Raw genomic sequence first — 13,874 nt, 5'->3', positions numbered from 1 at the left:
AACAATCATATTAGCAACATCAACAATCAATTCAAAACGCATTCTAACATTAGTAACTCTCTTCTACAATAATTCCGTCAACATTCCATTTACATTCAATCCAACTACATACATTCAAGCCAACATCAATGCTCACACGTTCAAGTACCAATCCGAAACCATTCAAACAAGATTCAAGAACACTTCGAACAATCCGCACAATATTCAAAACAACCCAACCAATATACCATGCCAAATTCGAAATCTCCCCAACCCGAGGATAACAACAACAACACATCCTCTCTCCCAAATTCATGAATTACACCAACAATCCATACGTTAACAATATCATTCTCATAATTTCAAGAAACTCGCATTAAAATTCCATTAGCTTCTTATAACAAGCCACAAACGACTATAACTTCAATTTGAACCGTTAAACTTTCATTTTCATCATAGAATCCATAACACAACAACCCAAACATACTAAATAAAATTAGTTCTTCACTTTTACACACAACACAACATATACACGGCTAAGCCCACACACACCTCAACATCACCATGCAAGATTTCATGATTTTCATCCATTTCTACACACTACAACATGTACAAATCATCCAAAACACATGAAAAAGAGGATTAAAACCTACCCTTATCACTTAGTTCTCAACTCGCGTAGGTTGTGCTTTGAATTAATACTTGTTCTTGCTACCCAACGACTACTCCACGTTATTATACACCTTCTAAGGAGTTGAAATGGTTGAAGAAAATATTTTTTTGGGTCACTTTTTCATGGACTTGTTCGGCTAGAGCTTGGCCGAATAGCTCCTCTCTTTTTTCCTCCAAGTTTCTATAAGTTTATGTTGAAAGATGAATAATATGATTAATTAGTCATCTTTTCTCTACATATATAATGCATCCATGTACCAGTCTGCCACACATGGCTTGATCAATTAAATTTGGCCAAGCCAAGTGGGTGGGAACCCACTTGATGCCACACGGCCACATATGGCCAATTTCATGAAATAACCAACTTTTTTCTTAATTCACTTTTAACCCCAAATTTTTCTAATATTCCATACCAATAGAATCATAAGCAACTTATGCCTTAAAACAATATCGCAGGTTAAAAGTCTCTACCTCGTATCCCGAAATAGTCTTGTCCTTAACTTATCATGCTTAGCTCTAATGTCCCAATGTACAAAATACGGGATATAACATTAGTATTGGGATGACACCATTTGAAGCTCTGTATGGGCGAAGGTGTAGGTCACCAATTGGTTGGTTTGAAGTTGGTGAAGTAGAATTGTTAGGACCAGATTTAGTTTATCAGGCTATGGAGAAATTCAAGTTAATTCAAGAGCGTTTGAAAACGGCTCAGAGTCGCCAGAAGTCTTACATGGATGTGAGGCGAAGGGACTTAAAGTTTTCGTTGATGATTGGGTGTTCCTTAAAGTCTCACCCATGAAGGGTGTCACGAGATTTGGAAAAGAAGGCAAACTCTGGGCCCCGTATATATTGGACCTTATAGAATTCTGCGAAAGATCGATCTAGTAGCTTGTGAACTTGAGTTGTCACGAGATTTAGCTGCTGTACACCCCGTGTTTCATGTATCCATGTTGAGGAAGTGTGTAGGAGACCCGTCGTTGGTTGTTCCTATTGAGACTATACTGGGCGATTGGGATGGTTTGACCTATGGCGAGATCCCGTAGCCATTCTTGATCGTCTGTGTTCACAAGCCGAGAACTAAGGGAAATAGCCTTAGTGAAAGTCCCGTGGAGGAGTCAAAAGTTGAAGAGGCTACATGGGAAGCAGAAGAGGATATGAAATCCAAATACCCATTTTTGTTCGAAGAACAAGCAGAGAACGCTCAAGGTAAATTTCCATAGTTCATGTCACGTCATGTCTCATGTTTCACTTTCATGTCATGTACCCAGCGCCCATGTCTCATGTTTCATGCTTCAGTATTCATGTTTCTATGTAATTATGTCAATTCATGTCCCATGTTTCATGTCATGTTTCCTTCACGTTCATATAAATCAAGCCATGTCCAGCCATATTCTTAACCATGACCCATCATTCGAGGACGAATGATCCCAAAGGGGAGATATTGTAACACCTCGTAGCTTTGGGCTAAGGTTTGACTCGTAAGATGATAATATAATGGAACCAATATGAGGATTTTATAAAGTGTTTTGAAAACTAATCAAGTCATAAGAATAGTCTTTGGACAAAGCAAAGTCAGAAGCCTTTCTACGGAGGATGTTTTCAAGTGAGTTTGTAAAAGGTCTTATTTCCAGCGACCATAACCCCTTTATTATTTGGGAATTTGGGAAAACTTCCTAGATGAAATTTGTAGCCCTTTGAAATATCTTTCCAACGGTATATTATGGATCTTGAACAGAGCTATGTACAAGAAGTTATGCTTATTTTACCGAACACTGTACAGAACCGACACATGTCGCTTGTGAGGGCGCGTGCAATGGCCCCGTGTAGCGGGCCGATCCCAAAAAAATACCCTCTCTGAATATTGACTTGCAGGGGGTCAGGCGATGCACGTGCGTTGCGGACCCAACGCATTAAAGGTCGGGTTTCGGGTCAAAAGTCGGGTTTGCGCGTTTTAAGTTATATTTAAGATTTGGGGTTTATTTCCCCAACACCCCATTCACGAAAAATCACCCTAAATTCAGAGAGAACAAGTCCCAAACCTCAAGAACCTTCCAAGGTAAGTTTTATCGTGATTCAGGTTGAATTCAAGTCCCTAATCCCTTTCTAACTTGAGTAAACCCTTCTAATCCATAGAGTTATGATTGGAACATTATTGTTGGATGTGGAAACCCTAGAACCCAAATTCTAGAAGATTGGACTTCAAAAAGGTAATGTTTCTACTCTCTAATCATTTATAGTTGTGAATTGATGAGTTCTTGGGAGAATAGTAAATGGGTTTGATAAAGAGAATTATATGAACTATGCTAGAGTTTTTGGATTGTTGACTTGGGATTGTTGTATTCATGTGGGTGATGAAGAATAATGTTAATTACATCTAATTGAGATTGTAGAATCAGCTAGAAGTAATAGAATGGGGATTGGGTGAAGAAAACACCATTAATGAAGGTTGTGGAGCTTCATGCCCACCAAGTGTTTGATAAAATGCTTAGATGATCAAAGCATGGATATTGTTGCTAATATAGAATCCCTATGACCTGTATTGCTATAGATTAAAGTTGAAGGGATTGAAGGACATTGTGATACGCTCAAAAGCAGGAAGTCAAGGTATGTAGGCGCTATCCACGTGTGGGAACATCCTTGTTCTTCCCCATATTTCAGTATTCCATGATTACACACCAAGTTTTAGGATTCTAGGTATATTCATGATAAACCCTAGACACTTGAACCATGATGTATATTATATGGTCAGTTACAATTCCGTTTGATTAGTCTTAATTTACTGTTTTGGTGATTGAGACCCAATCCGTAATCTATGAAAACCCATAACTTGCATCCATGGGTTCTATAACACAAGGTATGAGATATTTTGCTTATTTCCGTGAAAAGCTCGTATATATGCATTTATTGTCATGTCTTCATGTACCCATGTTCATGTCAAGACTCAGAAATCATGTCTTCAGTTATTTTCATGTTCGGGAGTTGTATTAATACCGAGAAGGCTCAGATAGCCTGAAACTACGTATGCCAACGTAGGATAAGGATCACTCCGCCCAGTTAGGACGATTCCTTCATGTTTTCCCCATTGAGGGATTTTGGATCCATTCATGTCATGTTCATGTCTCGTCTCCTGGTAAGGTATGAGATTACTTAGCTGATCGGGTCGAGATCAGACTTCACGTTTCTCCCCGTGGTGCTTCATGTCGGTATTACAGATTATTTCATACTTACAGTACTCATGTTTATGTTCGGTTTCGGTATTCGTTTAGTTTCAATTTCATGTTTATGTATCATGTGCCTGCTATTTCTCTCATGTGTTTACATACTAGTACATTCAAAGTACTGACGTCCCCGTTTATTTGCCTTGGGGGCCTGCATTTCACGATGCAGGTACTGACTTACAGGACGACGCACCTGCTCAGTAGGACAACTCTCGTATCAGCTTTTGGGTGAGCCCCATTCTCTTCGGGGTTTAGTCAGTTGTTTACTTTATGTCATTGATGCATTAAAAGTATACTGGGGGCCTTGTCCCAGCAAATACGTTTATATTCGGACTCATGCTTAGTAGGTTTCATAGACTAGACAAGTCAGTTGGGTCATGTTAGACTTTCAGAGTTGGTTAGCCGTTTTGGCTCAGTTATGGTATTATCCGCGCTCTTGTTTTTAAACAAGTATTTTATAATTACTATGACTTCATATGTTTTCTTAAAGCCCATCATGTTTCATATTATATTTCTGCTCATGTATGCCTTATGATGATTCAGCAAGCCATATGGTTCGCTCGGTCGCATGCAGTCAGGCACCAAGTGCCATGTTACGCCCAGGCCATGGTTCGGGGCTTGACAAATATAATGCGAAAATAATTGAGAATTCATGTGGTTATATATTGAAGAAATAAAATTTTCTTCAAGAATTCTCTTGTGTTGCTTGTTCTCATGATGACAAACTGGTTAATTTACCATCTAAGGTTGGGATTGTATCCCATGATTTTGGAACGTATAAAAGGTGATATATCTTTGGGCCCAGTCACCTGCCATGTGGACCGATTTAGTATTATATGGTTTTAATAGATGCATCTATGTTATGGTCACATGTGCATTTGGTATCAACTTGCAATTTGGTTCTTGCAAGGTTGTTTGCTCAAATTTTTGAAGTAAGAGCACCATTCCAAATTATGAAATGATGTTGATAATCTTTGGTTTATATCTAAGTTGGTTTAGCGGAAATTGTATGCCTCAATTATAGCTAAACAATTGGTTATGAGAAGAAACTCTGAAAATGAAATTTGGGATGAGATATGTTATTTAATATGTAGCAGTACTTGTACGCATCAAGCCAACAAGTTATAATAAGTTCCCCTATCATAATTAGTTCAGGGCCAGGAACCAAATAATTCCCATCTAAAATTTGAATGTGCGGTATATGATTTAATTGCTCCACTACAACGCATAAAGATGGATCCCCAATAATGTTGGTAGTTAAATGTTAGATTTCCTAACTTTAGGGGGAGGCATAAAGATGTATATTTAATGAATTATCACTGGTATGATCCTCGTTGAAAAGATAATTCAAGTTAACTGCCAGGCGCATTTACTGACCCAAAAGTGTATATTATATTCCAGCTGCAAATGCTTCAATTTCAATTAGAATTAAAGTCCTTGAAGGACAGAGTCTGTGGCGATAGATCAATCGGTTCGAAACATAAAACTCCTTGAAGAATGAGAGGAGCAAATGATCAAGATAGTCATAATAATGAGGCAAGTTCTTTAAAAGAACACCAGGACATAACACTTCATAAAACTTGGGAAAGGTTCAGGTACTTGAAAGTGATGAAAAATGAAGAGATCTCAATAAGTTATGTCGCATTAGAATCGATATCAAATGACCGTCGAGGGTATCTTTGAAATAATGTAGCGCTCAACATTATAAATGGTGATAAGGATCTTGAATTCAAATCTGTCAAAGAATGTGGACATATATAATGATTGGCCAAATAAAATATGCAATTCAAGTATTTTTTGTTTCACGTGGAAAAGTGATGTTTTGGACCTATAGTCCAAGGACCTTAATGTATAATGCCAGTGCGGTATAAATGGATTCTTGTGCAAAAGGTAAAATGGAAAAATAAAACCTTAAGATTTAAAGTACGACTTGTGCCTTTTGTGGCAGAAAAGTTTTTCGCAAAAATCCCGACATTATTGTATGGAGATGTGTTCTCCTGTGGTGGATGCAATAAGGTTTTTGATTAGTCTGGCAATACATGAAAATTTTTATATGTGTATAATGAATTGTTGTCTTTTGGCTATATAGACAATGAAAGAAATCCGTGAGGATTCAAATTATGCTGAAGTATATAAAAGTTTACGAAAATAAGCTTCGGTAAATCTTTATATAGGTTAAAGCGATTCCATTGAGTACCCTAATGGTTGTGATGCCGCTAGATGTAAATAAAGATCATTTAGACCTCATGAAAATGAGGGGTATATTGGATTATGATTCATATCATATAGATTTGTTTATCCTGACAAATATTATCAAGGGTTTTGTTGGTTATTAAATGCAGGGCATTATTTTTATTATTACATGAAGTTTGTTGTTCAAGTAAGTTACATATTTACATGTGAGGATACATCCATATTATGTTGTTCCACTAAGCAGTCTTATTTGCTATCCACACAAATCATGTCAAAGATAATAATGATCGTGAAGCAAAAATATCAGAATGAGCTCAAGGATGCAACATTTTGATGAAAGTGATTTGGTCCACAAAGACACAACCTATATCAACATTTGGAAAGCTGGTATATAAAGTTGGAAAACCATCGACAAGACTTGATACATTGAAGGAGGAATCAAGGAAACATATTTCGGTGAAAGTTATTTTCACACAAGATCTTCAAAAGAATGGTGAAAAGATATTCAAGAAATTTAAGTGACAATTTAGCAGATTTATTTACTAAGGCATTCTCAACTTTAACATTTGAGAAGCTGCTATACAAGATCGGAATGCATCGTCTCTGGTATATCAAATGATATTTTTATCAGGGGGAGAAAATATGTCTTTGCATTCTTTTTCCCTTAGTCAAGGTTTTGTCCCATTAGGTTTTCCTGACAAGGTTTTTAATGAGACAGCTAGCAAAGCGTATCACCAGATATGTGTACTCTTTTTCCTTCACTAGGATTTTTTTCCCATGGGGTTTTTTCTAGTAAGGTTTTAACGAGGCATATTATCTAACAATAGACATCCAATGGGGAGTGTTATGAAGATATCAAGTGTGGTTGTCTATTACTCCTCTACATATAACTCCTACTACTTCATGCTCATAACGCTTGTAGAAGTAACCCCCATTACTTCATGTCCACTACTCCCACACTTTATTTCTATAACCCCCAAATAGTTACTACCCATATTTATGACACACTCTTTGGTATTCTCAATGTATTCCTATAAATAGTTGGGTTGTATGTAATAGTTGTACACTTGATACTTGGAAGAAATAAGAAATTCTCTCCTCTCTTTGTCACTTTATTGTTCTTGCTTTCATTTTTTGATATATTGTGTCACTTTATTGTTCTTGCTTTCATTTTTTTATATATTGTACTAACTCTTTTAGGTTGATTTTACAACACTGATATATTTTTTTATTTTTTATTTTTATTTTTAAGTCATGGTCAATGGGTGACCCCACTGACTATTTTTATTATATAAGAGTTCAACAAACATAAAGCCAAAAAAAAAAGAAAAAGAAAAAAAAGAAGAAGATAAATCTGGAAGCAAAAAAAGGAAAGTGCAGTGACGATCTCTCTCCTTAGCTCCAAAGCTTTCCAATCCAAGATACATCTGAAATTTGTTGGTGTCACAAATCGAAGGTACCCGTTCTTAATTTGAAGTTTTTTCTTCCATTTCTTTCCTTTCCATCGCTGATTTAATGTTTTTTGCTCTTGAGATCTGAAATGATGGTGAAGGTGCCGCTGTAATTTGTACTTGTTCAACCCAAATCGAAGATGTATGCATCTTAATCATTGATTTCTCAGAGGTATGACCCTTGTTTCTTCCTGTTGCTGCTTTTCTTTTCTCGATCTGTGGCTAAATGTAGTGGGTAGATGGGTCACTTGTGTTGAAAGTATGCTAAGATCGAGAGGTTCTTGAGCAACAGAATGAGCACCTATAGGTGCTAATACCACACGTTTCTCAATCGGCCATCGACTCAGTATATCGACTCAATATACTCTCAAATACATGTGTTTTCTAGTCTAGACAATTAAAAGGTCTGTACTTGTAGCACTTGTGATTTTCCTGAAGCTGCTGTTGTCAGGGTATGGTTTTGCTGCTCTTGTTATTGTAGAACTTGTGAATGCATTTGACTTCTTATTGTTTGCCTGTGTATTTGTTGCTATTTTCCTGATTATCTGCCTGTTGTGGTGACTTCGTTGCCATTGATGTTCCTTCTTTAGCTCCTCTGTATAGTTAACACCTGTAGAATTATATTTTACACTTATGCTTGAGGGAAATGTTCTTCCTTGTTCCAGATGTGCTATCAATTTTGTCTTCATGATGTGTAATTGAATGAGTACCCAAGAATACTAATACCACACATTGGGCAGTTGATAGTGAATATGCCATGATTAGGTGACTAGATGTTATATCCCGTATTTTATACATCGGGACAATCCGGGTTAACTACGATAAGTTAGGGACAAGACTATTCTGGGATACAAAGTCGAGACTTTTAATCACGATTTTGTTCTAAGACATAAGTTGCTTGTGATTTGGTTGGCATGGAATATTAATATAAATTTGGGGGTCAAAAGTTATTTATGGAAAGTACTTAGTTCATGAAAAGGAAAAAAAAAATAAAAAAAATAAGGGCCATGTGGCCGGCCACTTAGGTTGTGGGCCAAGGCCACATGGATGCTTATTATATGTAACAAAAGATGAAAAATTAGTCATCTTTTCCACCTCCAACACTTAGAGAAAAATCAAGAACCTTGGAGAAGCCAAGAGAAGGCCATTCGGCCATAGTTGCAAGAATTCAAGACCAAGAAGTAGCCATCAAAAAAATTGTTTCTTCTAGCAAATCCACTAATTGAAGGGTCCTTATTAACGTGGAGTTGTTGTTGGAGGCAATAAACTACTCGTTTCCCTCATTCACCATCCTAGCTAAGTTGTGAAGTTGTGAAGAAAAGGTAAGGTTTAATCTTGTTTTTATATGTTATGGATGGTTTATGCAGTATGTTGTAGTATGCAAAAATGGATGAAATTCATGAAATATTGCATGTTGGGGGTTGAGCCGTGTGCATGATGTATGGCATGTGTGTGTGTGTTGTGTTGTGTTGAAGTAATGAATTAAATTCTAGTTAGCATGTTTGATTGTTGTAGTATGAAGAAATGGATGAGAATCATCAATATGTATGTGTGTGGTGATGGCCGAATATAGGCCATGTTGTATGACAAAGAATGGATCAATTCTATTTAGTGTTTTGATTCTTGTCGTGGTGAATTCCATGCTTATAATGAGGATTTAATGACTCAAGTTGAAGTTGTAGTTGATGTGGGACGTTTGGCACCTTAATGTGATTCTTATGTAAATTTTACATTTGTGGGAATGACATTGTTAATGTGTGAAATGTTGGTGTAATTCATGAATTTGGGAGAAAGGAATGTAGTTGTGTTGTTCTCGGGTTTGGAGGTGAATTCGAGTGAGTTGGTATATTGTTTGGGTTGTTTGAAATATTGTGCGAGTTGTTTAAAGTATTCTTGAATATTGTTTGAAGGGTTTCGGATTAATAATTAAACGTATGAGCGTTGATGTTGGCTTGAATGTAAGTAGTTGAATTGAATATAATGAATGTTGTTGACTTATGCAAAAAGAGTTACTAACGTTAGAATGCGTTTTGAATTGACTATTGATGTTGTTAGTTTGGTTGTTGGTAATGTTGTTGATGAATTTGGCCGAGTTGAATTCTCGGGGTTGTCGTATTTATAGGGGAAATGCTGCCCAAATTTCTGTAGAATTTGGTGTTCGTGTGGAATCGGGTTACTAAATGCCTTTAGCTAATGTTTGGTATTTAATGACATATTGTAGATCTTGGGAAGTCCGCGACGTAAGTTTGGATTAGCTTCGAGAGCAGACGAGGTATGTAAAGCCCAATCCTTCTTTCTTTTGGCATGTCCTATTGTTAAGTAGGCTATGACACGAACCTCGGGGTAACTCCACTCTTAAGATCCGAGCTTGTATACGTTTCCTATTCGCTTCTAAAGATTTACTCTCTTATTGTAGCCAAACTAAGGCACTTATGTTTTCATTTGATTGGATTTCAAAAGTTATATAAAGAATTTTGTTCCTAAAAAGATCGTAACTACGAACGACCGTAACTTTCGTAGACGAGCTCGGATCGCCCCAAAACGTTCATGGGAGGTTCCATAAGGCATAATATCCCCTAACTTTCATAGGCAGGCTCGGATGGGGTTGATACCCGTCCGTGGGCCCCGAGACTTCTCTATGTTTGTTCCTAGCGACTTTCGGAAAGGACTTAGTATGTTTATCGCCTTAACTCCCGAGTATGGATTACTTACTTACCTATTGAGTTTATGATAATGATTTTTATGCATATGGTTATTCACGACTCTGCTCGTGCATATGGGTATTACCTCTTTCGCCGAGTCCCGGGCCGGTTATGTTTCGTGCGCATTATGTTATATTCTGGTGTGATGCTGTGTTACGGTTCACCGAGCTTCTCGCTAGAGGGCCGGGTTCCGTTTATATTTGGTGTTATCTCTTGCTATGGCGTTATGATGTGTTATGGGATATGTCGGGTTACGAAGATATGAAATCTTCTGGTGTGATGCTGTGTTATGGCGCCAATGACGGGCGGGCGACCATAGTTCCTGAGCCCCATGCATGATTTGTATTTTTAAATTAAATATTTTGACATTTTGCATAATGTACTTATTTTCTGTATCTCTTGCTTCGATTATGGCTTTGTTACTGTATTTCTTGCTTTGCATACTCAGTACATACTCCGTCGACCCCTTTCTTGGGGTCGCGTTTCATGCCCTCATTGTACGGACGCCGGTTGGTGATCCGCCAGCCTAGGACACCTACTCTGCTTCTTGGGAGTGCTCCTTTGTCCGGGAGCCTACATTTTGGTATATATTCTTCCGTTGCATATGTATATATATTCATTCGAGGTACGGCGGGGCCCCGTCCCGTCATATGATTCTCGTTGTTCCGTTTTAGGTCGTAGACATGTATGTGGGTTATGGTTATTTCGTATAGATGTGTTCGTATGTTTTATGTTTGGGCGGTCCCATTTACGCCGTGGCGGCCTTGTCGGTATATGCGTATATTCGATATGTTATGTACATTATGACGGCCTCGCCGGCTTTTGTGATATATGTTTGCTCTTATGCGATAATCTGAGACTATGTGTGACCTTTTGTAATTATGCAAGTTTAGTACGCTGGTTCTAAGTATCAGGTGCGTATGAGTGTCCAATTCGGACACTAGTCATGGCCTACGGGGTTGGGTCGTGACAACTTGCAAAACAGAAAAACATGTTAGTGGAAAAACAAATCAACCTTCTTCCATTCCAAAGAATGTGAGAAAATTGATCATTCAACAAAATCCCTCTTTCTCTTCTCAACTTTCCGATCCTAATTCCTTAGCTCCTCTATCAACTTCTTATTCTGATATGATGAGAAGGTTCGAAACAAAAATGATCTAACTGTACATTGGTTATATCATCTATCTATATATATTTATATAAATCAGGGACATAGACCTGGTGATGTGGCACATCCTATGATTAGGAAGGTAAAAAACAAAAGTTGCAACTTTTCCTTTATTTACGTATTCCAACATTCTAAATCAATGAAAGGATGTGACCATTCTTTAATTCCCTCTTAATTATCATTTGTTATGTAGTAAAATCGATTTAATTTTTTTTTTTTTTTTCTGTTCCATTTGTCCTAAGTTATGTGATACACTTTCCTTTTTAGTTTGTCCCAAAAAGAATGATATATTTTCTTATTTGGTAATAATTTAACTTTAAACTTTACCTTATCTTTTGCTTATTTTAGACCACAAGATTTAAAAGTCTTTCTTTATCTCTTAAACTGCGTACCCAATGAAACTATATCACATAAATTGGGACGCAGGGAGTACTAGAGAGAGTCAAGGAAGATGCTCTTCCTTTCCTTAAGAGATTGTACCGGTTCATCAATGACATAACATAGATATACTTTCTTTTACATTGAAGGTATTTTCCCTTCTTTTTCTTTATTTTATTTTTCCCTTCATTGATTCTTCTTATTTTAGCTTTTTCCTTATTTTATCAACCCTTTCAAAAGTCACTTCTTTTATTATTATTTTTTTCACTTCTTTAGTTTTTTAAAATTACACCTTTAATTTTGTCTTCCCTACCGTTTTTGAGAGAAGTTCTTACACAAATTTGAAAATATGTATTCATTGAGAACGGTATTGCTTACATTATATTTTTGTTGCTTTCTTTTCTCATTAATTTGTAACTTAACTATCACTCTTCATGATAGACGTATCTAACCATTCATCCTTGAAAATCATTGTTGTCTTGATGCGATATTTTCAGTGAGTGAATACAGAAGAGAACGGGAGAAGAATGCACACTGGTGTCTTAGCAGCCTAAGCTGACTAAGAAGATTATGAAAAATGGAACGCTGACATTTTACGGTTATTAGATTAATTAGAAATGACTGTTGATAAGGTAAAAAATTCTACCTTTTCATTGTTTCTCAATATTTTCTATTATCTCCTGCAAAGATTATTCTTTTGCAGGAAATATTGCTGCGTGGTTGTGTAAAGGATCGTTATTTAGATTCATTAGATGTACATAATCAGTTTTTATTTTTATTTTTTATATATATCTAATTTTGTATACTTTTATTTGTGTAAGTGTGAATATGATGGTAATTCATATTAGGTGATGGGCTGAATTGTTCCTAAAAGAGAATTATGTGTAAATTTATGTGGGATAAGGCACTATTACCCCCTAAACTATACCCGAAGTTGCTACGATACACCTTACATTTTCCCGAGTCCTATTACCCCTCTAAACTTATTTAAAACAGAATATTTACCCCCCCCCCCCCAAGTGCTGACGTGACAAGGAGAGTGTATTTTACTCTCTTTGAGAGAGTGAGAAACATAAAAAATGGGAAAACTTAATTGTTTTCTTAAAAATCTGTATTTTCTTAAAATATGAAAAACTGAATTGTTTTTTAAAAAATATGAAAAATCTGTTTTTTTAGAAAATAAATATGGAAAACTGAGTCTTCTTATTAAAAAATTTGGACATTTTTTAAATTTGGAAAACTGATTATTTTTTTCTATATATGAAAATAAATCTAGTTTTCCAAATTTAGTTTTAAAAAATGGGTTTTCCACATTTTAAAAAAATAATTAATTTTTCCAAAATTTTATAAAAATTTAGTTTTTTCACATTTTGACAAGAAAAAAAACTTTTTCCGGATTTTATTTGAAAAATAAAAGTGTCCTAAGAAAATGAAATCATGAAAATCAAGATTTTTTAAGACATCTTAAAAAAATAATCAAGTTTTCCTTATTTTTAACAAATGCATTTTTCCATATTTTAAAAAATAATTCACGTTTTCAGTTTTTTTTTTTTTTTTAAATGGGTTTTAAAAAAAATCAAACTTTCAAATTTGTTTTAAAAAAACGAGTTTTAAAAATAATTTTTTTTAAAGAAAATTCAATTTTTTTTTAAAGGGTTTTGAAAAAAATCAATTTTTCAAATTTTTTTTAAAAAAAACAGTTTTTAATAATAATTTTTTTAAGAAGAAAATTCAGATTTTTTTTTTTAAAAAAAAATGACACGTAAGATGAAAAAATTAAAATAAATAAATACACATGTGGCAAGGAGAGTGTATGTCGCTCTCCCATATGAGAGTGAGCATCAGCGTTTAGGGGGGTAATAGGACCTGTGGAAAGGTAAGCCAGACGTAAAGAACTTTTATAGTTGTGGGGTAAAAGTGCTTTATCCCAATTTATATAATAGAACTGTAGGCAAATGAAGTACAATAGAGAGATCAAAGTTGCATTTTTTCTCTCCAGTAAATTTTTCTCTCTGGGTAATTTTTTAGATAATTGTGCGATCACAATATAACAAATAATCTATTTGAATTCTAACTAATGAAACGGTTGCTATATTAAATAATATTTACGGCA

General features: G+C 35.7%; 1 long non-coding RNA gene across 1 annotated transcript; it reads left to right on the top strand.

Moving 5' to 3' along the window:
* The first annotated feature begins 7,384 nt into the window (after window positions 1-7,384).
* LOC132058388 (uncharacterized) lies at window positions 7,385-12,537 on the top strand. The gene is made up of 3 exons (XR_009415286.1): window positions 7,385-7,685; window positions 11,732-11,910; window positions 12,259-12,537. It is a non-coding gene; the product is annotated as an uncharacterized LOC132058388 (long non-coding RNA).
* Window positions 12,538-13,874: the final 1,337 nt, after the last annotated feature.

The sequence above is a fragment of the Lycium ferocissimum genome, chromosome 5 (assembly GCF_029784015.1).
Source record: "Lycium ferocissimum isolate CSIRO_LF1 chromosome 5, AGI_CSIRO_Lferr_CH_V1, whole genome shotgun sequence".
Lineage (NCBI taxonomy): Eukaryota > Viridiplantae > Streptophyta > Magnoliopsida > Solanales > Solanaceae > Lycium > Lycium ferocissimum.
Note: the sequence above shows the minus strand (reverse complement) of the source record. Positions and strands in the feature narration are given on the sequence as shown.